Source organism: Acomys russatus, chromosome 11 (assembly GCF_903995435.1).
Source record: "Acomys russatus chromosome 11, mAcoRus1.1, whole genome shotgun sequence".
Lineage (NCBI taxonomy): Eukaryota > Metazoa > Chordata > Mammalia > Rodentia > Muridae > Acomys > Acomys russatus.
The window spans coordinates 23,635,919-23,656,211 of NC_067147.1; positions in this window are offsets into that span (position 1 = coordinate 23,635,919).

A 20,293-nucleotide genomic window follows, 5' to 3' on the forward strand; every position below is an offset into this window, starting at 1 on the left:
TTTCCTTTGGCTAGATCTGGGTAGGGGTTCAATGTTTACTGCATGTATTGTCCTTTTTTTTTTTTTTTTTTTTTTTTTTGGTGTCATAGTTTGTGCAGAACTCCTGGGTCCAGATCTGCCTGTCATAATGTTCTACTTGTAGGTTTCTAGGATCCTCTGGATCCTTCTTTTTCCCCATTCTCCTATACTTCTCTCACCTAGAGTCCCAAAAGGATGTCTTCACATCTATCCCACTTTCCTGGTAGATGAAGACTTTCATGGGACATGTCCCTTGGGCTAGTGTCTAGTTATAAGTGAGTATATTTGAGTCTTTCTGCTTCTGGGTTAACTCACTCATTATGATCATTTCTAGTTCAATCCATTTGTCAACAATTTTCAGGAATTCTTTGTTTTCAATAGCTGAGTAGTATTCCATAGTGTGTATATGTACCACATTTCTTTATCCATTCTTCTACTGAGGGACACTTAGGCTGTTTCCATGATCTGGCTATCACAAATAAGGCCACTATGAACATGGTTGAGCATATGTCCTTGTTGTGTGTTGGTGCATCTTACACGTATATTTCAAGGAGTGGAATAGCTGGGTCTTGAGGAAGCCCTATTCCCAGTTTTCTAAGATAGCGTCAGACAGATTTCCAAAATGGCTGTACTAGTTTGCATTTCCACCAGCAATGAAGGAGTGTTCCTCTTTCTCCACATCCTCGCCAGCATGTAGTGTTCCTTGAATTTTTGATCTTAGCCATTCTGATAGGTGTAAGATGGAATCTTAGTGTCGTTTTGATTTGCATTTCCCTGATGACTAAACATGTTGAGCTTTTCTTTAAGTGTTTCTCAGCCATTTGAAATTCTTCTGTTGAGAATTCTCTGTTTAGTTCTGAGCCCCATTTCTCAATTGGGTTATTTGGTTTGGTGGTGTTTAATTTCTTGAGTTCTTTATATATTTTGGATATTAGACCTTTGTCAGATGTAGGGTTGGTGAAGATCTTAGGAAAGGTAAAGAATTTAATAAAGGAAGTGAGTGAAGTGGTTTACAAACTGGTTGAAATATTTTATTGTTCTACAAAGGCATATGAATCTCCCAGTCCTTTTCTTTCTGTGTAGAAAAGACTATGATTTACTTCTCCAATTTTCACATTCTTGTGTTTAATATTGCCCAATGCTTTTAGTATTATTTTATTTTTATTTTTTTAAAATAATTATTTTATTAATTTATTCATATTACATCTCAATGGTTATCCCCCCATTATATCCTCCCATCCCTTGTATCCTCCCATTCCTTCCTCCCTTCCATTTCCCCCTTCCTCCTCTCCCCTATGACTGTGACTGAGGGGGACTTCCTCCCCCTGTATATGCTCATAGGGTATCAAGTCTTATTATTTTAAAATAAATAATTTTTCAAATTCTTATTATTTTTAATTCATATATTTTATTTGATAAAATGTTTAAATAATTTTTTTTCATTTAAAACATAGATTGTTTGATTTCTTTTCATTGCCTCTTAAGTTGATTTTTACATAGCTTCAGTTTTTTTCTTTTACAATTTCATATGTATGTCTAATGAAGGTTGGTTACTCCAATATCTACTCTTAACTTTCTTTCCTCCCACTCCTTCCACTCACTAATGCTTGCTAGTCTTTTCCCTGCATTCATGTCTTTTAGTTTGTTCTTGTGACCCACTGAGTTTAACCATGACTGGCTGTGTGGCATTGTTAGCACTTTATGAGTTGTTTAATCATAAAATACTTGTACACTCTGCTGCCTGGCAGTTAGTTCTCCTCACAGTGCTTTATGAGGAAAGAAAGTAGTTTTAGGACCAAATCCATTTTGATATTCTGTGAATGTTGCATTTTGGAAATATCCTAAAAATCTCATTGAAACTCCCTTTAACAAATTATTTCCTTCTTTACATCTGAATTTACTTATTAAATTCATTTTTGATTGTGGATATACAATTGTTTCAAAAGTATTAAAAAGCAATTGTCTACCAAATTGACTTTGTTCAAAATAAGTTTCCTATACATGAGTTGCTCTTTGTCTAATTCATATCCACTCCTTTCGTTTCTCTATTGTTATGATGATAAACTATTCCTATTGCTGTCATCTCTACGACAGTTTTAGTGTGTTGTTTTTCCCTTTTGGCCTTCAGTTTGTTGTTTTGCGGTGCTTGAGGCTGTTGCTGTTGTTGCTGTTGCTGTCTCTCTCCCAAATGCCTTCGAACCTTAGCCACACCTGTACCACTTGCCCTGCCTAAGTATGTCGGTTTTTGTTGTTTAAACAGGAACAAGGTTTTAGGCAAGGTTACAAACATTTTGGGTTATGTGAGTCTGCTCACTTGGGCAGAACAGATCAACCTCGAACATACAGGGATTTAACAAGTTATGCAAAAGAGAAAATTAATTTTCTCCAGGGAGAGGCCACTTAATTAATTATCCAATACCAAGTGGTCAGTCCTAGAAACATACATCTGAGCAAGACTACATGAACTCATTTGGGTTTCATACATAAATGTAATATAAATGTGTGAATAGCAAATAAAAAGATGTGATGATTTTAGAGAGAATAAACTATGTGATGGGTTAGAGGAAGGAGGAGAGGGGACAATGATGCAATTCTATTTGAATTAATATTAAAAATTTACAGAGATTTTGTGTGTGTCTGTGTGTGTGTGTCTGTGTGTGTGTTTGTGTCTGTGTGTGTGTGTGTCTGTGTGTGTGTGTGTGTGTGTGTGTGTGTGTGTGTGTGTGTGTGTGTGTGTGTGTGTGTGTGTGTGTGTGTGTGTGTGGTTGGAAAATGACAGTGATGTGGAAGACAACCTTCTGCCATTCCAATATCTTTCTGAACTAGGAGAAGGAACAATGAAAGTATTGATCCCCAGAAGACCCTGTTGTTTCCGAAGCTCTGGCTTCCATTGAGGGCTGTGTTATTGATCTGAAATCTACAAAAGTCCCTCAATTATTAAAACGTGCTGGGGTGCCTAAATTTGGTGGTTTGGTTTAGAATTACATCGTAGGTTAAGAAAGTAGTTTTTTCTCTTGGCTAAATGTACCTCAAAGTGTCTTGTGGGACAAAAATATTGAGATAGTTTGGTAATGAAAATTGTAATAAAATGGATATGAATTTTTAATCTGTTCTCTTTGGAGAGCATACAAAACAAGGGTTTTGTATAGTTATTTCCATACATGTATATCATTATGATTTGTTTCTATTTGTACACTATATATGCATAAGAATATACACATATGTACAGGTAAATATGTTTTTGCTGTGTGTTTAAAAGATATATACCATATGAGTTCCATGTGTGAGAGATAAGATCCACATGGGTGTCTGTTCAGAACACCCTTGCCTATGCCTAGATCGGGAAGTATTTCAGTTGTCTAGGTCTACTGCATTCTACTTAATACTAGAACCTTCATTTCCAGCCATTTTACTTTTAGATCCAATTTACCTTATCCCTTGAAGTCTAACTAAAGGTACACTGCGCACATATACCATAATTTCTACTTTCTTTACACATTTATCTGTGCATGGACATTTCATTCATTTTCTTCTTTAATGTGTTGTGAACACATACCTCCATGATTCACTGACTAAGATTCCTTTGAAAGTGATTTAGTTCTATCATATGATAATTGTTTGAGTTTTTGAAAATTGTCAATACTGGTTTGAATAGTAACTATATTTGCTTGTATCACTGCCAAAATGCTAAACGGTTCCTTTGATCCCAGTCTTCAGTCCATGAAGTTTCACTTTTTTCCCCTTTGGTTTTGTTTTTTCATCATGATAACTATTCTGATTGTGGTAAGTTGGAATTCAAATACATTTATAATTTACATTTCTCTGATGGCAAAAACATGTTGATCTCTTAAAAATATATATTTATTGTCATCTGGGCTTCTTACTTTGACAACTCTGTTTAGCTGTGTTGCTGTTTAGTTGAATAGTTGACCTGTAGGGGTTTGGTATGGGTATTTAATTTTAAGTCAGTAATATAATATGGATGTCAAGCTTCATTTGATTGTATCATTGACAAATATTTTTTACTGTTGTACATGTAGTTTATTCCTTCTGGTGATTTTCTCCTCAAATACCCAGAAGCTTTTTAATAGAAAGATTTTATTTATCAATCATTATAATATTTTCCTGAGTTATTGGAGTCTGTTTGGAATACCTTTGCCTATTTACAGATCTTGAAGTATTTCACATATTTTCCTCTAGTCATTTCAATTTCATGTATTACATTGACATCTTTGATAAATTTTGATATGATTTTGTACAGGGTGATGGATAGGAAACTATATTATTCTTCTGCCTGTAGACATCTGAGTGCTCCAGGACCATTTGTTAAAAGGGGTAGTATCATTTTAATGTCTGATTTGTGCAACTTTGTCAAGAATCAAATGGATGATTTAGTGATGTGAATATGGTTTTAAGTCATCTACTGTTACCATAGTATATATGGAATACACCATTTTGTCTACTACAATTTATTTTCTGAAATCAAATATCTATTCTGCATATATTCACCATTGTTATAGCATCATCATAGATTTGGCCACTAACTTCCACTATCTGTTTCGACTAGTTGTAACTGGAAATTTACATTATCAGGTATAAGTATGTCTTACTTTGGTTGGCTAGGCTTCTATTTGCTTGGAACACTGAGATCTTGTTTTTCACCAGTCCCTGTGTGTATCTTTATTGGTGAGGTGCACTTATTGTAGACAAAAAAATATTGCATCTTTTTTTAAAGCTCAATCAGCCTCTTTGCTTTCTTAGGATAAACAATTAAGTTCACTGACATTTGAGATAATTATTGAGATAGGCTTGCTGATTTACTGTGCTAAAGATGATCAGTTCTTTTCTCCTTCACCCTTGTTAAACTATTTTGCAAAATTTTTTCTTATATTTAACTAAGAATTCTTTTATTTATTTATTTATTTATTTATTTATTATAATTTATTCAGATTACATGCTCATTGTTATCCACTGACTTGTATCATCTCATTCCCAGCCTCTTTTCCTGTTTTGCCCTATTCCCCTCCCCTAGACCTTGGACAGAAGAGGACCTCCTCCTCTAACCATACAGCCTATCAGGTTTCATCCTGCTTCCCTTTTCTCTGTGTGCTGCCCGTTGTCCTCCCCACCAAGGGGAAGTGTTTGAATTTGGGGACACCAACGCCTTTGACATGAACTGTGGTGGAAAATTATTTATTTTTCAGTGATTTCCATGATGGTGGCTGTATTCCTTTTCTGTGTGTAGGAATCTGCATACTACTTTCATTAACAGAGAAATTCTAGGCATGAATTGATAGTTTGTGCTTTGCTTGAAAAATATTTATTTCTCAGTGAATTTTAAGCCACTTGCAAGTCGCATTGCAAGATATAGCAATCTTGACAGTCAATTATTTATGCCCTTGAACTGAAATTTATTATTCTATGATTTCCTGAGTTGTAGAGTTTTTTGCTGATTATCTGTTATTGTTCTGCTATGTCTGCTTCTGTGTGGTGGTTGTGGCTTTTTTCCCTTCATTTCTAATACTTTTCTTTTGATTTTAGTTTGGGCAACCTGATAATCATGCATAATGTGAAGGTTATTCTCTGGTCATGTCTATTCTGGGTTCAGAAATTCCTTTGGTGAAATGGTCACTGGCCATGCCACATTTGGAAACATTTCTAACTTCATGAATGGATTTCCTAGGCCTTTAGTTTTCCATTACTCCTCCTGTCCCACAGGTTACTTGGGTTTGAATTCTAGAAAATGTCTATGAATTCCTGAATTTTGTGAACATGTACCTTCAAATAATATTGATATCTCAACAACATGGTGTTTCCTTAGTTGTGTTTTTTCTCCCCAGTGTTCTACTTGGTGCCACTTTTTAGGGATGACTTCGACTATAATTTTGATTTGATGAGTTGAGTTTTCTTTTCCGACATTTCCAGTTGTTGTTGTTCTCCAAGATCTTAGTTTCCTTGCTAGATCTAACATGCATTCATATTGCTGACTTTCAATTTTAAAAAGCAATTTCAAGAATTTCCATTTAATTCATGACTCAAGGAGTATCTCAAGAACAACGCGATGCAGCAGCAAAATAAATTTACCAATTTCAACTATATAAAAACAGTTAAAAATTAATCATGTTAAAAGTGACAGTTACTACTCCCTTCTGTTATCTGCTATATTTTATTGCACCAATATAAAAAAAGGGAAAGTGTTTTCCTATTATCTTTTTCTTTTTAATATATTTTATTAATTTATTCATATTACATCTCAATTGTTATCCCATCCCTTGTATCCTCCCATTCTGTCCTCCCTCCCATTTTCCCCTTACTCCCCTCCCCTATGACTGTGACTGAGGGGGACCTCCTGAGGGAAGCATGGGAGAATGGGAAAATAGAAGGATCCAGAGGGTCCTGGAAACCTACAAGAAGAACATTATGATGGGCAGATCTGGGCCCAGGGATCCTGCTCAAACTATGGCACCAGCTAAGGACAATATGTGCAGTAAACTTCGAACCCCTACCCAGATCTACCCAATGGACAGGACATTCTCCACAGTTCAGAGTGGGGTCTGACTTTCATATGAACTCTGGTGCTCCATATTTAACCACATCCCTTGGATGGGGAGACCTAGTGGCACTCAGAGGAAGGATAGCCGGCTACCAAGACAGGAAATTAAATTTGGACAAGTGGCAAATGTGAAAAGTCACACCAAATTGTAGTTACAGGCTTAGTGTGGTAACAACTAATGCTTCCAATACTACATTCTTGAAACCTAGTTTGAATTCCCAGCATCTCATATTCTTCCATTGCTTGACTTTTAGGGACTGTGAAGGCACATGGTCACATGTTAAGACTCAAAAAGTGATGCCTTGCTTTGGGGAATAGAAATAAGTAGTGAATATAAATTTACTCTCAGCCTGGTATAGGCAGCTTCTTTGCCTCTCATTTCTGAGTGGCCTAATGAGAGCTACAGCCCCTGCAGTGAGAGACTCAGCACAGATCATAGGCATGTTTATTTCAACCTGAACTCCATTAGAAATGGGACCCCTAATACTAGTTTCTAGAAAGATTTCAAATAGAGCAAACAAACAACAAAAATAAAACCCATGTGTTTGTTGTAGGTTCTCCTCCAAGGCTCATGAGTTCACTAACCCTGTGGTTGTTGACTAGATTTGCAGTACCAAGTATGATTTCTCTCCTACTAGGCAGGTCTTAAGTCCAATTAGATTAGCTGTTGGTTACTGCCAAGTTAGGTATGACTGCAGCTTTAGGAATAAGTTTCCATGTTAGTCACTTGGTTCATAGGCATCACCACTAAGTAGGCTGTTGGTTGCTTGAAAAAACAAAAGGCCATGAATTTGAAGGATGAGTTCAAAGGGAGGAAAGGAAGGGGAATATGACGCAATTGTATTATAATAAAAATACATTTAAAACACTGAGCACAGAGTATATTTGGGTGCAAATTTAAAAGCTTTACCAATATTTAAGCGTGTGCACACACACACACACACATACACACACACTTTGAAGAGTTTTTTTTTCCAGTTGCCCTTAAAGGTGTCTATAAGTTTGTTAGTAAAGTGTATAGAAGGAGAAAAGATGTATAGAAAAGGACATTCCTAGTTAGTAGCCCTGCCACGTTCATGAGGAACAGGCCTGTTCTAGTATCCAGGTGAAGCATAATTGGGGAAGGCTTCTGACACTGTGGCTTATAGTTTCACTGAAATTCTGAATACCACCCAGCTCCATTGGCTTTTGAACCTGAGTATGAATCGGACCTAAAAAGCCAGACTGAGTACAGGGGCTAACCAAGAATCCTGACACAAGATTTTCTACCAACAGACACTCTGTGCAACCTAATCATTTATGCTTCTGCTGAAAGGGAAGCCAAGGAGTGCTGCCAGTGGCAGGCACTTGAAATCCAAGTGTTTTCAGAACAAAAACAATTTGTAGTAACTCAGAGAAATAATATTCCCACAGCTTGTCAGACCAGAAAAAGTAAGTTGTTTTCCTACTTACACATAAAATAATCAATTCGCTCTCTAGAAAAGGCTGGCTTTCAGGCATGTATTTCTTTAAATGCCCTACTTCACAAATGACTGAACTTTCTTACATATATAATTTTATCTCCCTTCAAATAAGTCTTACCACGGTCTCAAACACGGCACTGAGCTTTATCTTCAGTTCTGTGGCCTTCTTTCTGTGTATCCAAGCCTGCTGGGCCTTGGTCTGCTAGAATTTCGTTTGGTGGTCTGTGGTGTGGGAACTCATCTGGGTAGCTGCAGAAGGCGGGTGGCCTATAGGCTGCTGTGCTCTGGCTGACTAGACAGGTGTTCTACCTAATCCAGGTCAGTGTCTTACTGAGCTGTTCTTACTTATGGCACCTGAGCCTCTCGGGACTGTTAAAAAGGATCCCAGTCCAGATATCTGTTATGAGTGCTGAGATGAGAGGCTGCATCACTCCCATATTTTGTAGTCTATAGTGTGGATTCCAGGGAGCCCGCTGCTAAGTGAAAACATCTTCCCTTTTGTGAACCTTGGACTAGAGAAAAGTCACATCAGCGTGGAATCTACTACAGGAGTCTACCGTATGCCTGCTTGCTCCACAAGCCATTCATCATTTGCCTGCCTCAGTGGAATCTAAAACTCGAGTTCTCTTGTGAGTCCCTTCTGTCATGTTTTCCAGAAGTCTTGGGCTCCCTTTCTTGCTTGGCTGTGACTCCCATGGTCTCTACCAGCATGGAAGTATCCACATCATAACCTACTATGTTGATCTAATTCTAGCTCTCTAAGCTGTTACACTCCGTTCTGGATGCAAAGTGAAATCCCAGTTCATTTAACTTTCCCAGAAGTTAATAGTGGATTTTTGCCACATCTGTATCTGAATTCAAACTACATGCAGTATCATTAGCAGGTTCACACCAGATAACCACTATTCCAGACAAATCAATGCCATCACTTAACAGGCCTGCCATGTGCTCTCCCTCTCTAGGGTCTGATTGCTGGAGCGCAGCCCCCCCTGGGACCAGAGAACTGAGCTCTTATAGGCAGAAAGGTCGTACCACTCTTGGACTCAGGAGATGGCTACTGCATGTCTGGAATTGTGCATGTCCAGGTCCTGGGATGTCCTCTCTTGGCAGGTGTTGGAGTCAGCAGCTTATTCACTGTAACCACAATCTCTGATCTTCTGCTCTCAGACACAGAACACCCTGGTTGATGCCATCTTTGAGGTGGACATTTAACTCCTGATCGTCCTACTTGTCCTTTCTGTGTGTGGGAATTATAATTCTGTGCCACCACGTCAGAGTATATATATGCACTTGATTTTTGTTTTTATTTTTGCATATATTTCTAACCACCCTTCCTTTTATTCCTGCAGTCCCTTCTATTTACTCTTCTTTAAACCCCTCCCATGCCTGTCAAGTCTACAGTTGACAGCCTTTTTTTATTTGATTATATGTATGTGTGCAATTGTGTACATGTATATAACATATATTTTCTATATGTGTATATATATATATATTCTGTTGAAATCATTTTGTGTGTATATATTGATTCAATATTGACCACTCTAAGTTGGACAACCAGTAAGGGTCTCATCCACGAAAGAGGCTGAGTCTCCTTCTTTTGCAGTCAATAGGTGCCTATTTTTCTTGTATCAGCTGTGATTATCTTTCTGTTGCATGGTCTCTATGTACGCTTAGAGAGTTCTTGATTGCTACCACTGATGTGTGAGCACTTCTTACACCTTTATGCATACCTTGACATACTGGGAATTGTCCTGATTCTTGGCATCACAGATGGGTAGGACTATTTAATTGGTTGCCTGAATTGAATCTTGCATAGTATCCTTTGGAATAATAAAAGCTGGGCTGGAGGAATGAGGTTCTCATGCCAGACCCAGCTGTAGTAATCCAAGTCCATGTGCTAAGTATGCGGTCTTCAGCAGTTGTGGTAGCACTGTCAGCCCAAGTCGCTTAGTTTCCCTTTTCTCTCTCTCTCTCTCTCTCTCTCTCTCTCTCTCTCTCTCTCTCTCTCTCTCCTCTCTCTCTCTCTCTCTATATATATATATATATTGCATATATCATTATATTTTTATATATTATTTAACATATAAATATTCATACATATATACATATATGTTCATCTAAAACATATGATTTATTGTATATTATTACCCATATTTCATATGTTATCAATATATTATATGTAACCATTTTAGATAAATATAAATAATTCCTTGAAGCTTTATCAAACAAATAAAATTTAACTTGCACACTGCTTCTGATATAATGGTCATTTCTACAATATTATTTTTATTGATCTGTGAACATGATGTGTATTTTTATTTTCTAGTGTTATTTTCATTTTAGAGGTCTTTAATATCCTTGGTCAGGTTTATTTCAAGATATTTTATTGTCTTTCATTCTACTGTGAATGTGAGTGTGTCCATAATATCTTCCTCAGCGTGTTGTTTTGGTGTAAGAAAAGTTGATTTTGATAGGGATTGCATTGAGATGCTCCAGCACACAACAAGAAAATTTGCTCAACCATGTTCATAGCAGCCTTATTCATAATAGCCAGAACATGGAAACAGCCTAAGTGTCCCTCAGTAGAAGAGTGGATAAAGAAACTGTGGTACATATACACTATGGAATACTACTCAGCTATTAAAAACAAGGAATTCCCGAAATTTGTGGATAAATGGATTGAGCTAGAAATGATCATAATGAGTGAGTTAACCCAGAAGCAGAAAGAATCAAATGGTATATACTCACTTATATCTGCATACTAGCCCAAGGGGCATGTCCCACGAAAGCCTTCACTTACCAGGAAACTGGGACAGAGGGGAAGGCATCCTATTGGGACTCTAAATGAGAGACACATGGGAGAACAGCAAAATAAAAGGATCCAGAGGGTCCTAGAAATCTACAAGTAGAACAATATGATAGGCAGATTTGGGCCCAGGGGTCCCACTCAAACTAAGGCACCAGCCAAGGACAATACAGGAGGTAAACTTTAAACCCCTTCCCAGATCTAGCCAATGGTCAGAATATTCTCCACAGTTGAGTGGAGAGTGTGATACGACTTTCTCACGTACTCTGGTGCCTCACATTTGACCATGTCCCCTGGAGGGGGAGACCTGGTGGCACTCAGAGGAAGGACAGCAAGTAGCCAAGAAGAGACTTAATACCCTATGAGAATATATAGGGGGACGTAATCCCCCTCAAGAACAGTCATAGGGGAGGGGAATAATGGGAAAATGGGGGGGGGAGGAATGGGAGGATACAAGGGATGGGATAAACATTGAGATGTAACAAGAATAAATTAATAAAAATAAATAAATTTAAAAAAAAAAAAAAAAAGAAAAGTTGATTTTTGTAAGTTTGTTTTGTGCTCTGACACTTTGCTGTAATTGTCCATTGTTTCTAGAACATTTTTGATGGAATTTTTGAGATATCTTATATATGATATCATATCATCTAAAAATAGACATATTTGAAATCTTCTTTTCCTATTTATATCCATTTAATTTTTGTAGGCTTTGAACTTTTTCAAACCTACTTTATTTGGGTTTTTTAAAAATGCTTTTACCTCCCTTCCAATCTACCTCCCCTACATAGAGAGAAAATAGTTTAACAGGAAAAGAAGAAGTAGATCTTTTTAGACTCAATTCCTTGGAGACATAAAAAACCATGTTTATGTGCACTACAAATTCTCATCTTTGGCCTTATTTTCCCAGGTAGTGCTTCCAGCCTTGTATTGAAAAAAGCATGGAGATAGTGAACAACCCTGTCTCATTCCTGATTTTAATGAGGAGGCTTTTGCTTTTAGTTTTTTTCCCACTTAGACTAATGTATTTTTGAAACTCTCAACTTTATACACCTTGCAGGTGTAGTGAAAGTCTGTTAGAGTTTGGGAAACAAATGTGCAGGTCTAAGATCTGTTCAAGCTGAAATTACTGTCAAAACCTATGCACCATTAAACACCCTGCTGAAGAAGGAGACTGTGAGTACCAAGCCATTTTCTGGGGATTCAGAATTATCAATGAACCTTCTAGAAGATAAGAGACTCAACCGTCTTACCCATCCATGGACAGCCAGCTTGTGGCTATCTGCTTTTACAGTTTTCTTCCGTTGATTATCACAGCTCGTAGCAGGTGAGAACGAGGTTAATGCCTGGGTGTTTTAGTCACTTTTCCATCACTGTTATAACACACCATGGCCAAAAAATTTATAAAAGAGCACCCTTCATTTGGGGCTCGAGCTTCTAGAGGCTATAGTTCATGACCATCTTTTTGGAGGACATGGCAACAGTCAGTCAGGCATTGTGCCAGAGCAGTAGCTGAGAGCTTCTTTCTTTTTCTGCAAGTAGGAGACCAAGTTAGCTGACTGGAAAAAGCATGATCCTTTGAAACCTCAAAGCCTGCCCCATAATCCATATCCTCCAATAAGGCTTCTTATACATTTTCATCCAGTTCCACCAACTGGATGATTTAAATATATAATTTAAATATATGGAGGCTATAACCATTCAAAACTGACTAATCATGCCCATCATTGCCTGAATGGAGCTCTCTGTTGCCTGAACTCCTTGGCAGCCAGCATCTAGTTATCTGCTTCTCCATGGTGGCCTTCCACCCTAGGCATGTTGAATTAAGGCTCCCTGCCTTTTTTGTGGCTCCTGGTTATAAGGCCATCAGGTAGCTCAGTGTTAAGCAGTAGGCTATTCTTCAAGGAGCTGCCCGAATCCAGCCTCTGAAACAAAGGTATTTTTCAACATGGGCCCTATTCTAAGTTACTGCACACCCATGTAAAATGGCAGCCCTTCAGGCTGTGCTTTGGCAGGAGACTTCATTTTACAAGCAGCTTTTGACTTCATTTTGAGTAGAAACACAGGTGCAGGGTGACTCTGTACATTGGTGGGAAGATAAATAACGCAATCTGTCCATACCACCCTTGAGGTGCAGACTGATGGATGGCTTAATCTCAAACATAAAAAGGGTGCCACCTCATAAAGTAAAAAACATTTATTAGCTTCTTTTAAACCTGCATGGTTCCTAGGTTGTAGGTAAATGGTGAATTTGCTTTATTTTCTGTAATCTTTTGGAAAGCTAATATTTTGAAAGTACGTTTATTTTGTAGTTGTGAAGTTTCAGTTAATTGAGGTCACTGGGAAGAACTCTTCTACTAAAAACAGAGCAAAGATATAGTAATCAAAATAGTTGGCAGCTGTCAAATGCCTAATCTAAGAATTATACACTGATCAACTTATTGAAGCCAATGGCTCCTCCTATGTCCGGGTCCATTATTGTCCTTGTTTAAAAAGAAAACTGAATTTGAGTTTAAAGAGGTTAATAGACTCATATAACTGCACATGCCTAACAAACATGGACGCAACAGACCTCAGCTCTATTATCATACTAATTTTGTTCATCTATCCACCTCTATGCGAATTGTCACAGAATTTCAGACTTTGGGATATGAGTACATTTTGGACCGTGCTTAAAAGATAGTTTTGTAAAAAGAAATAAAGATTCTTATAGCATGCCATACTGTCTTTTCTACATGAGGAATGTAATTTAACCACACAGTATAGAGAATGAGTTAATTTTCCTTAATTTTCTACTGCTGGAAAAATGGTTCAGATCACGGTCATGCTTAACAAGGAGGCATTCTGAGAGATGGAGTTCTTCATTTTTTTTTAAATTGGGCCCACTAGGCCTGCAGTGTTCTATGTATGTAGATGCCTGATGCTATTTTTGATACTTTGTGGTATTCAAATTGATGTGTTTTTAAAAACATTTTTTTTCCTGAGAGAAATGAATGAGCACATTTAACAATATTGTAACATAAGCAGCTCATCAACATGACATTTTTGAAAGACCTACTAATTCCTGGGTACACATAGTGAAACACCATTATCATCGTTGGTTCCAGTGGAGAATAATAACTTGTCCCCTGCTTCCTGTACTCCCACACTGTAGCAATGAATCTAGTTATACTAATGGCCCTTTTAATTTTATTTAGGATAATGAGAGATTCCCTCTTTTGAATGAAGCAAGCTTTTCCACCTCTGGTTGACATGTATTCTACTGTTCTCTAAACTTGATTTTCTACTGATAAAAAGCAGTCAAATTCAGGGAAAGAATGACCAAGCAAAGCTTGGAAATTCCCAACCACCCTGGCTAAAACTGAATTTAATTTAGTAGATTTTCTAATGATTATCAGTATCTAATGCCAAATAGCTGTTCTTATCTGACTTATATTCATGGATATCTTGATAATTGTTTTATATTTGAGACTGGAAAAATATATCTTGAGTTAGGAGCATGTACTATTCTTTCAGAGGACCTGAATTTGGTTCCCAGTACCCAGACTCTGTGGCTTACAGCCCTCTTTAACACTGCTTCATAGGGGTCAGAATGTCTGGCACTGTGGACATCTGAATTTGAAAGCACATAACCACACACAGGGACATCTAACTTAAAAATTTAAATAAGTAAAAAAAATTTTAAAAGATTATCTCATTAAAAAAGTTTCCTATGTGTTTCTTGTATGAGTTTTGGTAGTTTGGTATACTTTTATTTATCTTACTAAATGGCATTGGAATGTAATCATCTATAATTTATATTAAAATGCACATACAAATGTGTAATAGGTGAGGTATCAGCGCATAGAACGAGAAGACTTCCTAGATTAAGCAAATCATTAAACAAGTTTATCTTTCCAGAATGATTTCCAGAATTCTGAACGAAGGTTCATGGTAACAAAGAGAAACCAGAAATGCCCTTGAGTTGAGTTCCAGTTAAACGGCCTCTTACCATTCTTGAAATTACTTCTATTTGATAATTTCTGTCTTCTCAAACATATCTATGCTCAGATTTTCTCACTCAAAATGGAGATGACTTAATGCACAATGGGGTTTAAGGCCGCAAATTATCTTGTAAGCTGATTTGAACTAATTTAAATGATAAAGTTGCCAGGGATAGAATTTACATTGGGCGAAAAGAGTTGTAAATGTTAACTAGAAGATATATAATTAAAGAATTCATATTTGTATGACAACATTTTATTTATTTATTTATTTATTTATTTATTTATTACTAGAAAAGAGTGTATTTCAGCTTCCAACTTTCAGGTCACATTCCAATGCTTAAGAAAGTCGGGGCGAGAATTCAAAGAAGACAGGAAATTAGAGGCAGGAGCTGGGGCTGACGCCATGGAAGAGTGCTGCTTACTGACTTGTTCCTTAGAGTTAGTTCAACCCGCTTCCTTGTAGAAGGCAGAACCACCATCCCACATTTGTTACTGATTAAGAAAATGCTCTACAGGCTTGCCTGCAGCCTGATTTTATGGAGGGATTTTTTTTTTTTTCATCTGAGGTTTACTTTTTTCAAATAACTCCATTCTGAGTCAAATTGACATAAAAATTAGCCAGCATGCAACCCACTTACCCCAACTAGGAAAAAGCAGGTGATTAAGGTGTGGCTTAGCCAGCCTTACACATACCTTTAACGCAAGAGTTTTCTGTACACAGGATTCATTAAAGTTAACTTTAGGTCAAGAGGTGGAACAAGAAACCAGCTGAGAGGAATTAAAAAGTAGGAGTGACTTTGCGTTGAAGAGTATTTAAAACTGTGTAGAAGAAGGGGCTCTTGAGCTCCTTGGGTCTTTGGTTCTGGTTCTTTGGCTCTGGGAATTTTGGTTTTCTCCTCCTGGGCTGCCTACTGAGATAGCAAGCTTTTGGTCATGAACTTTTGGTTTTTAGCTTTGGGCTTTTTTTTTTTTTTATTAATATATTCTTGTTACATCTCAATGGTTATCCCATCCCTTGTATCCTCCCATTCCTCCCTCCCTTCCATTTTCCCCTTATTCTCCTCCCCTATGACTGTTCCTGAGGGGAATTTCCTCCCCCTGTATATGCTCATAGGGTATCAAGTCTCTTCTTGGTAACCTGCTATCCTTCCTCTGAGTGTCTCCAGGTTTCCCCCTCCAGGGGACATGGTCAAATATGAGGCACCAGAGTACGTGTGAAAGTCATACCTCACTCTCCACTCAACTGTGGAAAATGTTCTGTCTATTGGCTAGATCTGGGTAGGGGTTTGTAGTTTATGGCCTGTATTGTCCTTGGCTGGTGCCATAGTTTGAGCAGAACCCCTGGGCCCGAATCTGCCTATCATAATGTTCTTCTTGTAGGTTTCTCGGACCCTCTGGATCCTTCTATTTTGCTATTCTCCCATGCTTCTCTCATCTAGAGTCCCAATAGGATGTCCTCCCCTCTTTCCCAGTTTCCTGGTAAGTGAAGGCTTTCGTGGGACATGCCCCTTGGGCTAGTATGCAGATATAAGTGAGTATATACCATTTGAGTCTTTCTGCTTCTGGGTTAACTCACTCATTATGATCATTTCTAGCTAATACATTTGTCCACAAATTTTGTTTTTAATAGCTGAGTAGTATTCCATTTAAAGAGGTTATTTACTTAACAATTAATTCAATGTATTAATTTGAAAAGAGAGTCTTGCGATGTTGCTCAGGTTCTCCTGAAACTCACCACATGTTTCTGGCAAACAAATGTTTCCTCTTCTTCTCTTCACAGATTGACAGGATTATAGGCTCACACTGCCTCCTCCATTAGGCTCTAGCATGCCAGAAGCACCCTGCTCAGCTCACTGGAGTCTCTGAAGATAACATGGATGTAAGGTATCACTCCTGCAGGTGCATATGATTAAACTTTTAGTAAAAATGAGTAAGTTGCTCTACATCATGTAAATCAGATTTAAGCTTGTCTAAGTTATGGGTAACAGAATCAATGTAGTAGGAAGATGCTGTGGCAATCCAGAGGCAGTCTATAGCAAATTAGGGAAAAAAACAAAAACCTGGATGGCAAAGCAGTCAAAGGAATCCTTAGGGAACAAATTGAAGTCACTCTGATAAAGCATAAAAACATAATTCCTAGAGTTCTGCATGAAGTAGAGATTTTCGCAGAAGAAAGTATGAAAAGAATCTAACAAGGCAGCTGTGGGCTTCAGGAAACTTCTGCGTGCCATCTCTCCAGTACATTGATCAGCAACATTCTCAGTGGCTGGCACGATGCCTGCTGTGGAGGACGTCAGGAGCTATTTGTTCAATCGACAAATAAATAGATTGTGTTAAATTTGAAGTGATTGTAAATCTGAAGTGGTAGATTAGTGGGATGCTTTGGAACGAGTGCTGGAGCGAATATATGGATTCTGCAGTCATTAAAATCAAAGTCGTTAAAAACATGAAAGAGAACAGAGTTGCAAAGGGAAGCATGTTTACAAAAATGTGTGGGCCTGCGTTGGTAGACTAAATGAACATAAGGTTTAAAGTAGAGACTCAAGTCATACAAAGTGACAGGCTTTGGAAAATCTTAAGTTTTGCTCTCAATATTAGCATTTTATATCATTACTCACTCTGTCTCTTCTGCTGTCATTTCCCACAGTATGCATTTAGAAAGACACAACTACACAACCATGATGACACCATCATCACAGCATAGTACTAACTTTGATGCAGATTTCATTAAGGGAGTCACTTATGGTTCCTAATATATAATTTATAGTCAGGTACTACACTACAACCGGGAACAGTGGTTAATGATTGTGCCCATGCTTACTTATAAGGATGATCACTGAGTCAGTTATCTAACAACTAGGAAGCCATCTGGGTAAGCAGTGAGCTAATCTTCATTTCAATAAAATTATTTTACTTACTCAAGAAACCCCTCATCCATTTATTAGTTATGTGTCTTTAATATATTTAGGTAGTTTAATCTAAATTTCTTCAGTCTTAATTTTCATGGTGTTGGCATATTTGAAGATTATAGACCAATCATTTTTTATTACTTTATTCAGATTACATCTCAATTGTTATCCCATCACTTGTATCCTCTCATTCCACCCTCCTTCCTGCTTTCACCCTATTCCTCTCCCCTAGGTCTATGCCTAAGGGGGATCTCCTCCCGCACTATATGGTTATAGGCTATCAATAGACCAATCATTTTTAAGATAGCCCTTCAATTTGGGGTTTAGTGTTTTCCTCAGTCATAGGTTCCATTCATCATGCATCCTGGGACACAGCAACTGTAGGTATAGAGTGGAGCTCAATAGTCAAGAATGTTTCCTGCTTTTGCAGAGGACTTGGGCTCATTTGCCAGCACTAGGATGCAGCCCCAACTCCAGGGCATCAAGCCTCTTCTGGTGTCTATGGGAACCTGAACTCATGTATACACATAAACTTGTACATGCATGCACAAACACGGGGGCAAGAAGTACTTAAAAACTAAAGTAAAAATTATTTATTAAATATTTTATTTTTTCACATATACATTTACATTATTACACATAAGTACAATAAACTACAGCAAGAAGAAGCATGACACAATCAGGAATTGTATAAATGTTATATTCTTAGTGTTTTGGCTATTTGTAGTTGGTTGCCTTGAGGAAAACATCTTTCTTATCTTGGTGTGTCTAAAATTCAATATGCAAATCAATATCTATCATATCTCATCATTATCAACTTAAACATCTATCTAGATCTAAACACATCTTAAGCCCTAAATGACTAAGCTTCATTGTAAAACTAATCTACCTGGTCTTCAACCGATTCAGAGACTTCAGGAGGAATACAATTAACTACCTGAGTCTACAGGGAGTGCAGTTAAGCAACTTCCCAAATGAGATGATGACAGAGGCAGTTTGCTACCTGAACAGTCACCCAAATGTTGGAGCATCTTCTTCAGCCTTCCTCCCCAATATATCTGACAATCATATTTGTGAGGCAGGAACCATTGAGGACTTGCTTATCCTGTCTTGGCAGAGTTTGGCCGTCAACTCTGCATCCAAGCTTAAAAGGGAGAAACAGCAGCTATAGATATACTGTTCTTTCCCACTGAAATTCAGTTAACTACACGCTAAATCAACTATCTTAAAGGAACAGTACCTGTAGTAAGTGTTGGCCAACTTGCTAGACAGGGAAATGATCAGTGAGTGAGCCAAACAGAACAGTCTACTAAGGGCCAGCGGCGACCTCTCCACCAGTTAATAGTCTCTGGCTTACTGTGAAGCTGAGACTAGATTTCTGAAAATTCTGAACTAATTCTTTTTAGCTTAACTTTTTTGTGTGTCACACTTATTAGAACAATCCACACACATTTCCTTATATGTGCATGTTTAATACTCACTAAATCCTATTGAGTATTAGATCTCAAAGAGAAATCTAGCTCCTTATTGTTTTTCTTTGTAATGGGTATTTACCTTTTACGTTTATATGACATCACTGTCTTTTGGACACCAGGTCCTTTATCTTTTCCTTGCCTTGATAATCTACTCTTGTGTATTTCTTTGTATTTCTATAGTTATCTGATGTTGAGCCCACAGCCATGATTCATTTCCACCCATTTTAAAATGTCTAAGCAGCAGTGCTCATCAACTACAGACACGTAAGTACTGTTAAGAGTAACAATGTTTTAATTGTGAATTTAAATAGTGTGACCCACGAAAATGGGCTTAAAATATGAACTTCCGACATTTAAAAAGTACTCTTTGTTACATAAATATTAGCTAATTTAGTACTATAAGAGTAAACATTTTCTAAAATTATATATATGATAAATAATATATATATTAGTAATGTAAATTATATACATATAATTGTGTGTGCCTTCATTGTTAAGATTTGTCTTTATTTAACAAGAGTTGTTATTTTGTCTATGTTTCTTTCATATAACAGATTCATATAGAAAAATATATCTTGAGTGTAATGCTAAATTTAATTGTTCATATTAGAAATTATTGCTTTTAGTTGATTTAATTTATGATACAAATGGTAAAACTGCATCAGCTATGTGGTCATCAGTAAAATTAGTTCAAATTATGATGCCTATTCATCTGCACACTGTTGCTTACCTTAGTATACACCTGCTTGAACAATTATATAATACATTCAATTTAAAGACTTACATTACAAATTATATGGAAAGCTAATCTGGCCAAAAGCCTCTCATTAATATAAATAATAAATGACTGAGGTTATTATTTTGTTACAGTGAAAATAATTTGGATTCACTTGTTTGCTATAATAATATTTTGTTAAGTATTTAATTCAGTGTTTTTCTTTCCGTGTTGATATAATATATACTTTATCTCAGCAACTGAATTCCACTCCATGGTGTTCGTAACTGTCTCCGATACTCACCATACTATATACTTTAATTTGCATATATAATAAAATAATCATGCTTTATTATAGTTCCATTCTGAGC